Genomic DNA, 13,097 nt, shown 5'->3' with positions numbered 1-13,097 from the left:
CAGCATTCTGAACCAACTGAAGGCTTTTTAGGGAACTTTTAGGACAACCTGATAATAATGAATTACAATAGTCCAGCCTAGAGGAAATAAATGCATGAATTAGTTTTTCAGCATCACTCGGAGACAAGACCTTTCTGATTTTAGAAATATTGCGTAAATGCAAAAAGGCAGTCCTACATATTTGTTTAATATGCGCTTTGAATGACATATCCTGATCAAAAATAACTCCAAGATTTCTCACAGTATTACTAGAGATCAGGGAAATGCCATCCAGAGTAACGATCTGGTTAGACACCATGCTTCTAAGATTTGTGGGGCCAAGTACAATAACTTCAGTTTTATCTGAGTTTAAAAGCAGGAAATTAGAGGTCATCCATGTCTTTATGTCTGTAAGACAATCCTGCAGTTTAGCTAATTGGTGTGTATCCTCTGGCTTCATGGATAGATAAAGCTGGGTATCATCTGCGTAACAATGAAAATTTAAGCAATACCGTCTAATAATACTGCCCAAGGGAAGCATGTATAAAGTGAATAAAATTGGTCCTAGCACAGAACCTTGTGGAACTCCATAATTAACTTTAGTCTGTGAAGAAGATTCCCCATTTACATGAACAAACTGTAATCTATTAGACAAATATGATTCAAAGCACCGCAGCGCAATGCCTTTAATACCTATGACATGCTCTAATCTCTGTAATAAAATTTTATGGTCAACAGTATCAAAAGCAGCACTGAGGTCCAACAGAACAAGCACAGAGATAAGTCCACTGTCCGAAGCCATAAGAAGATCATTTGTAACCTTCACTAATGCTGTTTCTGTACTATGATGAATTCTAAAACCTGACTGAAACTCTTCAAATAGACCATTCCTCTGCAGGTGATCAGTTAGCTGTTTTACAACTACCCTCTCAAGAATCTTTGAGAGAAAAGGAAGGTTGGAGATTGGCCTATAATTAGCTAAGATAGCTGGGTCAAGTGATGGCTTTTTAAGTAATGGTTTAATTACTGCCACCTTAAAGGCCTGTGGTACATAACCAACTAACAAAGATAGATTGATCATATTTAAGATTGAAGCATTAAATAATGGTAGGACTTCCTTGAGCAGCCTGGCAGGAATGGGGTCTAATAAGCATGTTGATGGTTTGGATGAAGTAACTAATGAAAATAACTCAGGCAGAACAATCGGAGAGAAAGAGTCTAACCAAATACCGGCATCACTGAAAGCAGCCAAAGATAACGATACATCTTTGGGATGGTTATGAGTAATTTTTTCTCTAATAGTCAAAATTTTGTTAGCAAAGAAAGTCATGAAGTCATCACTAGTTAAAGTTAATGGAATACTCAGCTCAATAGAGCTCTGACTCTTTGTCAGCCTGGCTACAGTGCTGAAAAGAAACCTGGGGTTGTTCTTATTTTCTTCAATTAGTGATGAGTAGAAAGATGTCCTAGCTTCACGGAGGGCTTTCTTATAGAGCAACAAACTCTTTTTCCAGGCTAAGTGAAGATCTTCTAAATTAGTGAGACGCCATTTCCTCTCCAACTTACGGGTTATCTGCTTTAAGCTACGAGTTTGTGAGTTATACCACGGAGTCAGACACTTCTGATTTAAAGCTCTCTTTTTCAGAGGAGCTACAGCATCCAAAGTTGTCTTCAATGAGGATGTAAAACTACTGACGAGATACTCTAGCTCCCTTACAGAGTTTAGGTAGCTACTCTGCTCTGTGTTGGTATATGACATTAGAGAACATAAAGAAGGAATCATATCCTTAAACCTAGTTACAGCGCTTTCTGAAAGACTTCTAGTGTAATGAAACTTATTCCCCACTGCAGGGTAGTCCATCAGGGTAAATGTAAATGTTATTAAAAAATGATCAGACAGAAGGGAGTTTTCAGGGAATACTGTTAAGTCTTCTATTTCCATACCATAAGTCAGAACAAGATCTAAAATATGATTAAAGTGGTGGGTGGACTCATTTACTTTTTGAGCAAAGCCGATAGAGTCTAATAATAGATTAAATGCAGTGTTGAGGCTGTCATTCTCAGCATCTGTGTGGATGTTAAAATCGCCCACTATAATTATCTTATCTGAGCTAAGCACTAAGTCAGACAAAAGGTCTGAAAATTCACAGAGAAACTCACAGTAACGACCAGGTGGACGATAGATAATAACAAATAAAACTGGTTTTTGGGACTTCCAATTTGGATGGACAAGACTAAGAGACAAGCTTTCAAATGAATTAAAGCTCTGTCTAGGTTTTTGATTAATTAATAAGCTGGAATGGAAGATTGCTGCTAATCCTCCGCCCCGGCCCGTGCTACGAGCATTCTGAAAGTTAGTGTGACTCGGGGGTGTTGACTCATTTAAACTAACATATTCATCCTGCTGTAACCAAGTTTCTGTTAGGCAGAATAAATCAATACGTTGATCAATTATTATATCATTTACCAACAGGGACTTAGAAGAGAGAGACCTAATGTTTAATAGACCACATTTAACTGTTTTAGTCTGTGGTGCAGTTGAAGGTGCTATATTATTTTTTCTTTTTGAATTTTTATGCTTAAATAGATTTTTGCTAGTTATTGGTGGTCTGGGAGCAGGCACCGTCTCTACGGGGATGGGGTAATAAGGGGATGGCAGGGGGAGAGAAGCTGCAGAGAGGTGTATAAGACCACAGCTCTGCCTCCTGGTCCCAACGCTAGACAGTCACAGTTTGGAGGATCCAAAAAAATTGGCCAGATTTCTAGAAATGAGAGCTGCTCCCTCTAAAGTGAGATGGATGCCGTCTCTCCTAACAAGACCAGGTTTTCCCCAGAAGCTTTGCCAATTATCAATGAAGCCCACCTCATTTTTTGGACACCACTCAGACAGCCAGCAATTCAAGGAGAACATGCGGCTAAACATGTCACTCCCGGTCCGATTGGGGAGGGGCCCAGAGAAAACAACAGAGTCCGACATTGTTTTTGCAAAGTTACACACCGATTTAATGTTAATTTTAGTGACCTCCGATTGGCGTAACCGAGTGTCATTACTGCCGACGTGAATTACAATCTTACCAAATTTACGCTTAGCCTTAGCCAGCAATTTCAAATGTCCTTCGATGTCGCCTGCTCTGGCCCCCGGAAGACAATTGACAATGGTTGCTGGTGTCGCTAACTTCACATTTCTCAAAACAGAGTCGCCAATAACCAGAGTTTGATCCTCGGCGGGTGTGTCGTCGAGTGGGGAAAAACGGTTAGAGATGTGAACGGGTTGACGGTGTACACGGGGCTTCTGTTTAGGGCTACGCTTCCTCCTCACAGTCACCCAGTCAGCCTGCTTTCCCGACTGCACGGGATCTGCCAGGGGGAACTAACGGCGGCTAAGCTACCTTGGTCCGCACCGACTACAGGGGCCTGGCTAGCTGTAGAATTTTCCACGGTGCGGAGCCGAGCCTCCACTTCGCCCAGCCTGGCCTCCAAAGCTACGAATAAGCTGCACTTATTACAAGTACCGTTACTGCTAAAGGAGGCCGAGGAATAACTAAACATTTCACACCCAGAGCAGAAAAGTGCGGGAGAGACAGGAGAAGCCGCCATGCTAAATCGGCTAAGAGCTAGTAGCTACGCTAAGCTAGCGGATTCCCAAAAACACACAAAGTAAATAATGTGCAAATAATCCAAAGGTGATTCAGCAGAAGGAGTGCCCCAATCAAGGCACCAAACAGGCCATGAAGCAGCACAGGCAACGCACGACAACGGTGCTAAAATAAAATAAAAAAAAATAAAAACGAAAGCGTTAGCAAGCTAGTTAGCCTGCCAACGTTAATAAAAGTTAGCTGATAAAAGTGCTCCGTCGCGATGTTTTGACCGTTAGAGGTCTTCCTTAGGCGTTGGAGCACAGTAAAAAGTTAAAAAAAATTAAAAAGTAAAAAAAGTAAAAAAGTCTTGAAAAAGACTGTTAGTTCAAGTCCAAAGCAGCAGGTAGCAGTCTCTGTGTAAACAGTCCCAACAGAGAGCCCTCCAAATCCAACCTACTACCCGAACCCGAACAAGACTCGTGGAAGGCTGGTAAGTGAACGTGGAAATACAACAAACTGCCCGAATTTGAGAGTTGTTTAGAAGCTCCTAAGTTGCTACTCATTAGATGAGATGCAAAGAGCAAAGCGGCGTGATGTGGTCCCACAGGTAACAGCTGGTTTTTATTTATTATTATTATTGTTATTATTATTCCACATAAGCAGTGTGATGTGATCCCACAGGTAACAGCTGGTTTTTATTTATTATTATTATTATTATTATTCCACATAAGCAGTGTGATGTGGTCCCACAGGTAACAGCTGGTTTTTATTTATTATTATTATTATTCCACATAAGCAGTGTGATGTGATCCCACAGGTAACAGCTGGTTTTTATTTATTTATTCCACATAAGCGGCGTGATGTGATCCCACAGGTAACAGCTGGTTTTTATTTATTATTATTATTATTCCACATAAGCAGTGTGATGTGGTCCCACAGGTAACAGCTGGTTTTTATTTATTATTATTATTATTCCACATAAGCAGTGTGATGTGATCCCACAGGTAACAGCTGGTTTTTATTTATTCCACATAAGCAGTGTGATGTGGTCCCACTGGTTTTTATTTATTTATTCCACATAAGCGGCGTGATGTGATCCCACAGGTAACAGCTGGTTTTTATTTATTTATTCCACATAAGCGGCGTGATGTGATCCCACAGGTAACAGCTGGTTTTTATTTATTTATTCCACATAAGCGGCGTGATGTGATCCCACAGGTAACAGCTGGTTTTTATTTATTTATTCCACATAAGCAGTGTGATGTGATCCCACAGGTAACAGCTGGTTATTTATTTATTCCACATAAGCAGTGTGATGTGGTCCCACAGGTAACAGCTGGTTTTTATTTATTTATTCCACATAAGCAGTGTGATGTGGTCCCACAGGTAACAGCTGGTTTCTATTTATTATTATTATTGTTATTATTATTCCACATAAGCAGTGTGATGTGGTCCCACAGGTAACAGCTGTTTTTTATTTATTTATTCCACATAAGCAGTGTGATGTGATCCCACAGGTAACAGCTGGTTTTTATTTATTTATTCCACATAAGCAGTGTGATGTGATCCCACAGGTAACAGCTGGTTTTTATTTATTATTATTATTCCACATAAGCAGTGTGATGTGATCCCACAGGTAACAGCTGGTTTTTATTTATTATTATTATTCCACATAAGCAGTGTGATGTGGTCCCACAGGTAACAGCTGGTTTTTATTTATTATTATTATTCCACATAAGCAGTGTGATGTGATCCCACAGGTAACAGCTGGTTTTTATTTATTATTATTATTCCACATAAGCAGTGTGATGTGATCCCACAGGTAACAGCTGGTTTTTATTTATTATTATTATTCCACATAAGCAGTGTGATGTGGTCCCACAGGTAACAGCTGGTTTCTATTTATTATTATTATTGTTATTATTATTCCACATAAGCAGTGTGATGTGGTCCCACAGGTAACAGCTGTTTTTTATTTATTTATTCCACATAAGCAGTGTGATGTGATCCCACAGGTAACAGCTGGTTTTTATTTATTTATTCCACATAAGCAGTGTGATGTGATCCCACAGGTAACAGCTGGTTTTTATTTATTATTATTATTCCACATAAGCAGTGTGATGTGATCCCACAGGTAACAGCTGGTTTTTATTTATTTATTCCACATACGCAGTGTGATGTGGTCCCACGGGTACCAGCTGTTTTTTTTTTATTCCACATAAGAGGTGCGTTGTGGTGCACCTCGCACCATGTTCCTGCTTGAAAGACACCTTCACGTGCTTGAACTCTCGCACCAGAATCGTGCACGCCTGCCCGTCGGCCCGATGTTTTGTAGTGTGCTAATTCAAACTGTTTTGCACTGTTTCACTGTAGTAGCCCAAACTTTGCACTATGTGTGAAGGGGCCCTTATCTTTGTTGTTCTCCCTCATTCATGTATCCTGCTGCGCTTGCAGTTAAGATGCATGTTAAATACTTTTCCTACCAAAGTTAACTTACTTTAATAACTGTTACTGTGAAATGTCAAATGTGGGAATTTGTGCATTTACCGACTATCACGGTTTTAACGATCATTAATTAACAGCATGGAGCTCCAACAGGTTTAAAACAGCTTGAAAATGTTTTGATTCATGACGCTTTTCATCCAGATATTAATGGTCAGTGAGAGAATTTAAAAATGAAATGATCTTGGATTCAATAAGATAATTATTAAAGAGGTCACACACTTTTTCACAAGCTTCGCCCTGATTCCTGATCACCTTCAGCAATCGAGCAGGTCGCAGCTTCAACTTTATCTGAAGTCTGGGTCTTTTAATGAAGCTTAGGGTTCGTAGCCGGCAATCACCTTAGTATTTCTTCTGTTTTTCTTGTTGCTTAATGCTGACAAATTATATCTTATTTGTTGTCTTTCTGCTGCCGGATTCTGTTTTTTTCTCTCTCTCTGTTTGAGGTGCGGCTCCATGCAGAGATGGGAGTGGGTATCTTCTTCTGCAACCCTCCTGTCCTGGACACCTGCATGGGACTACCAAAAATTCCTGTATATCTGAATTGTCTATTGTGCCAGTAGCATGGCCCAAGCAGAGGGTCCACCCCTTTGAGTCTGGTCTGCTTGAGGTTTCTTCCTCAAATCATCAAAGGGAGTTTTTCCTTACCACTGTCACCTGTGTGCTTGCTCTACGGGTTGGTAAGGTTAAACCTTACTTGTGTGAAGCACTTTGAGTCTGCCTTGTTGTTATTTGGCACTATATAAATTAAATTAATTGAAATCGATCGTTAACAATAATTCACCATGACAGCATCTGAATGCTAAAAACAGATGTCGGTATAAACAGAAGGGATGGCGGCGGAGTATCGCCGAGATGGTCAACGTCTGGGTTCGTGACATCACATGAAAACACTCATCCAAATATTTTCTACTCAAATGTTTTTGTCAAATAAATTATGAACACATAAGCAAAGTTAAAGTAAGTGTGCAACATCATTTGGTGTAATCATAGTTTTCGCTAATGTGGGCAAATCAGCAGAAAATTATTAAAAATAACATTTGTACGTCATTGATAAAACCCCAGTGGATGGTTCAGAGGTCAACTCATCTTCTCACTGATACTACGCTTCCTCCTCACAGTCACCCAGTCAGCCTGCTTTCCCGACTGCACGGGATCTGCCAGGGGGAACTAACGGCGGCTAAGCTACCTTGGTCCGCACCGACTACAGGGGCCTGGCTAGCTGTAGAATTTTCCACGGTGCGGAGCCGAGCCTCCACTTCGCCCAGCCTGGCCTCCAAAGCTACGAATAAGCTGCACTTATTACAAGTACCGTTACTGCTAAAGGAGGCCGAGGAATAACTAAACATTTCACACCCAGAGCAGAAAAGTGCGGGAGAGACAGGAGAAGCCGCCATGCTAAATCGGCTAAGAGCTAGTAGCTACGCTAAGCTAGCGGATTCCCAAAAACACACAAAGTAAATAATGTGCAAATAATCCAAAGGTGATTCAGCAGAAGGAGTGCCCCAATCAAGGCACCAAACAGGCCATGAAGCAGCACAGGCAACGCACGACAACGGTGCTAAAATAAAATAAAAAAAAATAAAAACGAAAGCGTTAGCAAGCTAGTTAGCCTGCCAACGTTAATAAAAGTTAGCTGATAAAAGTGCTCCGTCGCGATGTTTTGACCGTTAGAGGTCTTCCTTAGGCGTTGGAGCACAGTAAAAAGTTAAAAAAAATTAAAAAGTAAAAAAAAGTAAAAAAGTCTTGAAAAAGACTGTTAGTTCAAGTCCAAAGCAGCAGGTAGCAGTCTCTGTGTAAACAGTCCCAACAGAGAGCCCTCCAAATCCAACCTACTACCCGAACCCGAACAAGACTCGTGGAAGGCTGGTAAGTGAACGTGGAAATACAACAAACTGCCCGAATTTGAGAGTTGTTTAGAAGCTCCTAAGTTGCTACTCATTAGATGAGATGCAAAGAGCAAAGCGGCGTGATGTGGTCCCACAGGTAACAGCTGGTTTTTATTTATTATTATTATTGTTATTATTATTCCACATAAGCAGTGTGATGTGATCCCACAGGTAACAGCTGGTTTTTATTTATTATTATTATTATTATTATTCCACATAAGCAGTGTGATGTGGTCCCACAGGTAACAGCTGGTTTTTATTTATTATTATTATTATTCCACATAAGCAGTGTGATGTGATCCCACAGGTAACAGCTGGTTTTTATTTATTTATTCCACATAAGCGGCGTGATGTGATCCCACAGGTAACAGCTGGTTTTTATTTATTATTATTATTATTCCACATAAGCAGTGTGATGTGGTCCCACAGGTAACAGCTGGTTTTTATTTATTATTATTATTATTCCACATAAGCAGTGTGATGTGATCCCACAGGTAACAGCTGGTTTTTATTTATTCCACATAAGCAGTGTGATGTGGTCCCACAGGTAACAGCTGGTTTTTATTTATTTATTCCACATAAGCGGCGTGATGTGATCCCACAGGTAACAGCTGGTTTTTATTTATTTATTCCACATAAGCGGCGTGATGTGATCCCACAGGTAACAGCTGGTTTTTATTTATTTATTCCACATAAGCGGCGTGATGTGATCCCACAGGTAACAGCTGGTTTTTATTTATTTATTCCACATAAGCAGTGTGATGTGATCCCACAGGTAACAGCTGGTTATTTATTTATTCCACATAAGCAGTGTGATGTGGTCCCACAGGTAACAGCTGGTTTTTATTTATTTATTCCACATAAGCAGTGTGATGTGGTCCCACAGGTAACAGCTGGTTTCTATTTATTATTATTATTGTTATTATTATTCCACATAAGCAGTGTGATGTGGTCCCACAGGTAACAGCTGTTTTTTATTTATTTATTCCACATAAGCAGTGTGATGTGATCCCACAGGTAACAGCTGGTTTTTATTTATTTATTCCACATAAGCAGTGTGATGTGATCCCACAGGTAACAGCTGGTTTTTATTTTATTATTATTCCACATAAGCAGTGTGATGTGATCCCACAGGTAACAGCTGGTTTTTATTTATTATTATTATTCCACATAAGCAGTGTGATGTGATCCCACAGGTAACAGCTGGTTTTTATTTATTATTATTATTCCACATAAGCAGTGTGATGTGATCCCACAGGTAACAGCTGGTTTTTATTTATTATTATTATTCCACATAAGCAGTGTGATGTGATCCCACAGGTAACAGCTGGTTTCTATTTATTATTATTATTATTCCACATAAGCAGTGTGATGTGATCCCACAGGTAACAGCTGGTTTTTATTTATTTATTCCACATAAGCGGCGTGATGTGATCCCACAGGTAACAGCTGGTTTTTATTTATTTATTCCACATACGCAGTGTGATGTGATCCCACAGGTAACAGCTGGTTTTTATTTATTTATTCCACATACGCAGTGTGATGTGATCCCACAGGTAACAGCTGGTTTTTATTTATTTATTCCACATACGCAGTGTGATGTGGTCCCACGGGTACCAGCTGTTTTTTTTTTATTCCACATAAGAGGTGCGTTGTGGTGCACCTCGCACCATGTTCCTGCTTGAAAGACACCTTCACGTGCTTGAACTCTCGCACCAGAATCGTGCACGCCTGCCCGTCGGCCCGATGTTTTGTAGTGTGCTAATTCAAACTGTTTTGCACTGTTTCACTGTAGTAGCCCAAACTTTGCACTATGTGTGAAGGGGCCCTTATCTTTGTTGTTCTCCCTCATTCATGTATCCTGCTGCGCTTGCAGTTAAGATGCATGTTAAATACTTTTCCTACCAAAGTTAACTTACTTTAATAACTGTTACTGTGAAATGTCAAATGTGGGAATTTGTGCATTTACCGACTATCACGGTTTTAACGATCATTAATTAACAGCATGGAGCTCCAACAGGTTTAAAACAGCTTGAAAATGTTTTGATTCATGACGCTTTTCATCCAGATATTAATGGTCAGTGAGAGAATTTAAAAATGAAATGATCTTGGATTCAATAAGATAATTATTAAAGAGGTCACACACTTTTTCACAAGCTTCGCCCTGATTCCTGATCACCTTCAGCAATCGAGCAGGTCGCAGCTTCAACTTTATCTGAAGTCTGGGTCTTTTAATGAAGCTTAGGGTTCGTAGCCGGCAATCACCTTAGTATTTCTTCTGTTTTTCTTGTTGCTTAATGCTGACAAATTATATCTTATTTGTTGTCTTTCTGCCTGCCGGATTCTGTTTTTTTCTCTCTCTCTGTTTGAGGTGCGGCTCCATGCAGAGATGGGAGTGGGTATCTTCTTCTGCAACCCTCCTGTCCTGGACACCTGCATGGGACTACCAAAAATTCCTGTATATCTGAATTGTCTATTGTGCCAGTAGCATGGCCCAAGCAGAGGGTCCACCCCTTTGAGTCTGGTCTGCTTGAGGTTTCTTCCTCAAATCATCAAAGGGAGTTTTTCCTTACCACTGTCACCTGTGTGCTTGCTCTACGGGTTGGTAAGGTTAAACCTTACTTGTGTGAAGCACTTTGAGTCTGCCTTGTTGTTATTTGGCACTATATAAATTAAATTAATTGAAATCGATCGTTAACAATAATTCACCATGACAGCATCTGAATGCTAAAAACAGATGTCGGTATAAACAGAAGGGATGGCGGCGGAGTATCGCCGAGATGGTCAACGTCTGGGTTCGTGACATCACATGAAAACACTCATCCAAATATTTTCTACTCAAATGTTTTTGTCAAATAAATTATGAACACATAAGCAAAGTTAAAGTAAGTGTGCAACATCATTTGGTGTAATCATAGTTTTCGCTAATGTGGGCAAATCAGCAGAAAATTATTAAAAATAACATTTGTACGTCATTGATAAAACCCCAGTGGATGGTTCAGAGGTCAACTCATCTTCTCACTGATACTGAGCAAGAAGACTCCACTGGACCTGAGTCAGTGTCTGACAAATATCCAACATGAACTCACTTCCCTGCAGTTACACACCGCACGTGCAGATCACAGACATGGGAAGAAACGAGTAAGTCAGCAAAGACAACAAAGTGTAATACCCAACAGTATTCCTTTTTCATAGTACAGCATCCAATAACAAACCGCCATGATTATCATGATGTCGAAACTGCTGTACTGGAGGCATCTGATGAATTTCAAGCTCACAACTTAGGGTCAGGGTCAAGAGTGTGTATGAACTGTGCTGCTGGGCTGTTTAATTAACAGTGGGTACCACACTAATAGTAGTTCCTGGTTTGTGTACATGGACTGCATTTATATAGCGCTTTTCCATCTGCATCAGATGCTCAAAGCGCTTTACAATAACACCTCACATTCACCCCGATGTGAGGGTGCTGCCATACAAGGCGCTCACTACACACTGGGAGCAATAGGGGATTAAAGACCTTTCCCAAGGGCCCTTAGTGATTTTCTAGTCAGGCTGGGATTTGAACCGGGGATCTTCTGGTCTTAAGCCCAATGCCTTAACCAGACTATCACTTCCCCTAGTAACAGCTTAAAGAAAAATGAAAGTTGGAATTCAGCTTCCTTCATTTTGTTTTCTGTATTTATTATTTTTGCTGTTGTCAATGTTTGTTTGCTTTGAGCCAAAAATGGGAAAAGATTCACCTTTCAATTTTTGATAAATATGAAATATTGATTAGTTTGATCTTTTTCCAGACTCAACGCAAAACGTCAAAGTGTGCACATTTTCACCAAAACAGACTCAAAAGCTCCTAACACAGAGCAAAACTTTGAGATGTTCTGAAACAACTGAAACTGTCTGAACTTCACATCCGGCATCAGGGTCGGGGTTCTCATTAGAACCCACAGCTTGGATCCAACCCAAATCTGTTCCAGTCCAGACCAAAGCTTGTTCACCTCAAAGATCCAAATGATTCAGCAAAACCCATTCAGAAACAGAACCTCCTCCACCTTCTCCCTCAAGATTTATTCACTTCAGGAGAAAAAAAAAATCTGGCAGGAATTTCTGCTTCCACGCCTTTGGGTCACATGTGTAAAGTTCTGTGGTCTTACCTGTTCCCGTTGTGTATTCCAGATAATTCCAGTAAACATCAGAGAGTTCTGTCCATCTGTCTGCTGTTTGGGAACTGGTTTCCTCGTCGGTTGAAACCTGAGAGGTCAAGTGTCAAATCACACACACATGCTCGCTGGCTCTGTGACGCCTCACATTCACAAAGAAGCCACGTGGCTTTAGACTCAGTCCCCGTGCTCCAGGTCACAGTGACCACCCAAAATAAGCACTTTATTCACATTTTACAAAGAAACAATCAAACAACAGAAAACACACAAAATTTTACCTTGGAAAAGATTTTCAAGGTCAAAGTCCTGTTAGAAGTGGCTTTTCATAAACTAATTAGATGTGATCAAATGTCAAGAGGATGTATTTAGTTCATGCACTCAAAGTTTTTTTTTGTGTTGTCGGGTGTTTTATTTTTCAAATTTTTCAGTTTCTGAATTCTTTTTCAGATCATTGTCACAGAACATTGGTTATCTTTGCTATGAACAATTTGTCATTGCTTTTTGGTTTCCGACTGATATCTGGAAGACAAACAGGCATAAAATTGGAACGTCCATCCAATTTTGGTTGTGTAGGTAAATCCATAACAGAAAAACAAGTGACTAGGGCACGTTTGATTAAGATACAGTATAATGTAAGCCTTTGACCTTGAAAATTCAATTACTTATTGGCTATCAGGATATGACTCTTCAGTAAAAATTTCATAAGGATATATGAAAAATTGAAACTGGGCTCCAGACTGTTCACAAACTAACAAACTAGAGCACCGTACTCATCGAGCGCAAAACTCCACCAACACTAGTTTCCAATTCCACAAATTTTTATCTTGGAAAACTTTTTCAAGGTCAAAGTCCTGTTAGAAGTGGCTTTTTATAAGCTAAATTATAGTACAAAATATAGATCAAAAGGGTGTTCCAATGTTAAAATCAAATATCCACTAAAACCACAAAACCGATCATATGTGAATCAAACTTAGTGAGTTCACTGAGAGTGCCAG

General features: G+C 40.0%; 1 long non-coding RNA gene across 1 annotated transcript; it reads left to right on the top strand.

The window, feature by feature from the left end:
- The first annotated feature begins 300 nt into the window (after nucleotides 1-300).
- On the top strand, nucleotides 301-12,936 carry LOC117528372. The gene is made up of 3 exons (XR_004565748.1): nucleotides 301-311; nucleotides 11,308-11,313; nucleotides 12,740-12,936. It is a non-coding gene; the product is annotated as an uncharacterized LOC117528372 (long non-coding RNA).
- The last annotated feature ends 161 nt before the right edge of the window (nucleotides 12,937-13,097 follow it).

Source organism: Thalassophryne amazonica, chromosome 16 (assembly GCF_902500255.1).
Source record: "Thalassophryne amazonica chromosome 16, fThaAma1.1, whole genome shotgun sequence".
NCBI classification, from domain to species: Eukaryota; Metazoa; Chordata; class Actinopteri; order Batrachoidiformes; family Batrachoididae; genus Thalassophryne; species Thalassophryne amazonica.
The sequence above is the reverse complement of the archived record's forward strand: the minus strand, read 5'-3'. Positions and strand labels throughout refer to the sequence as shown.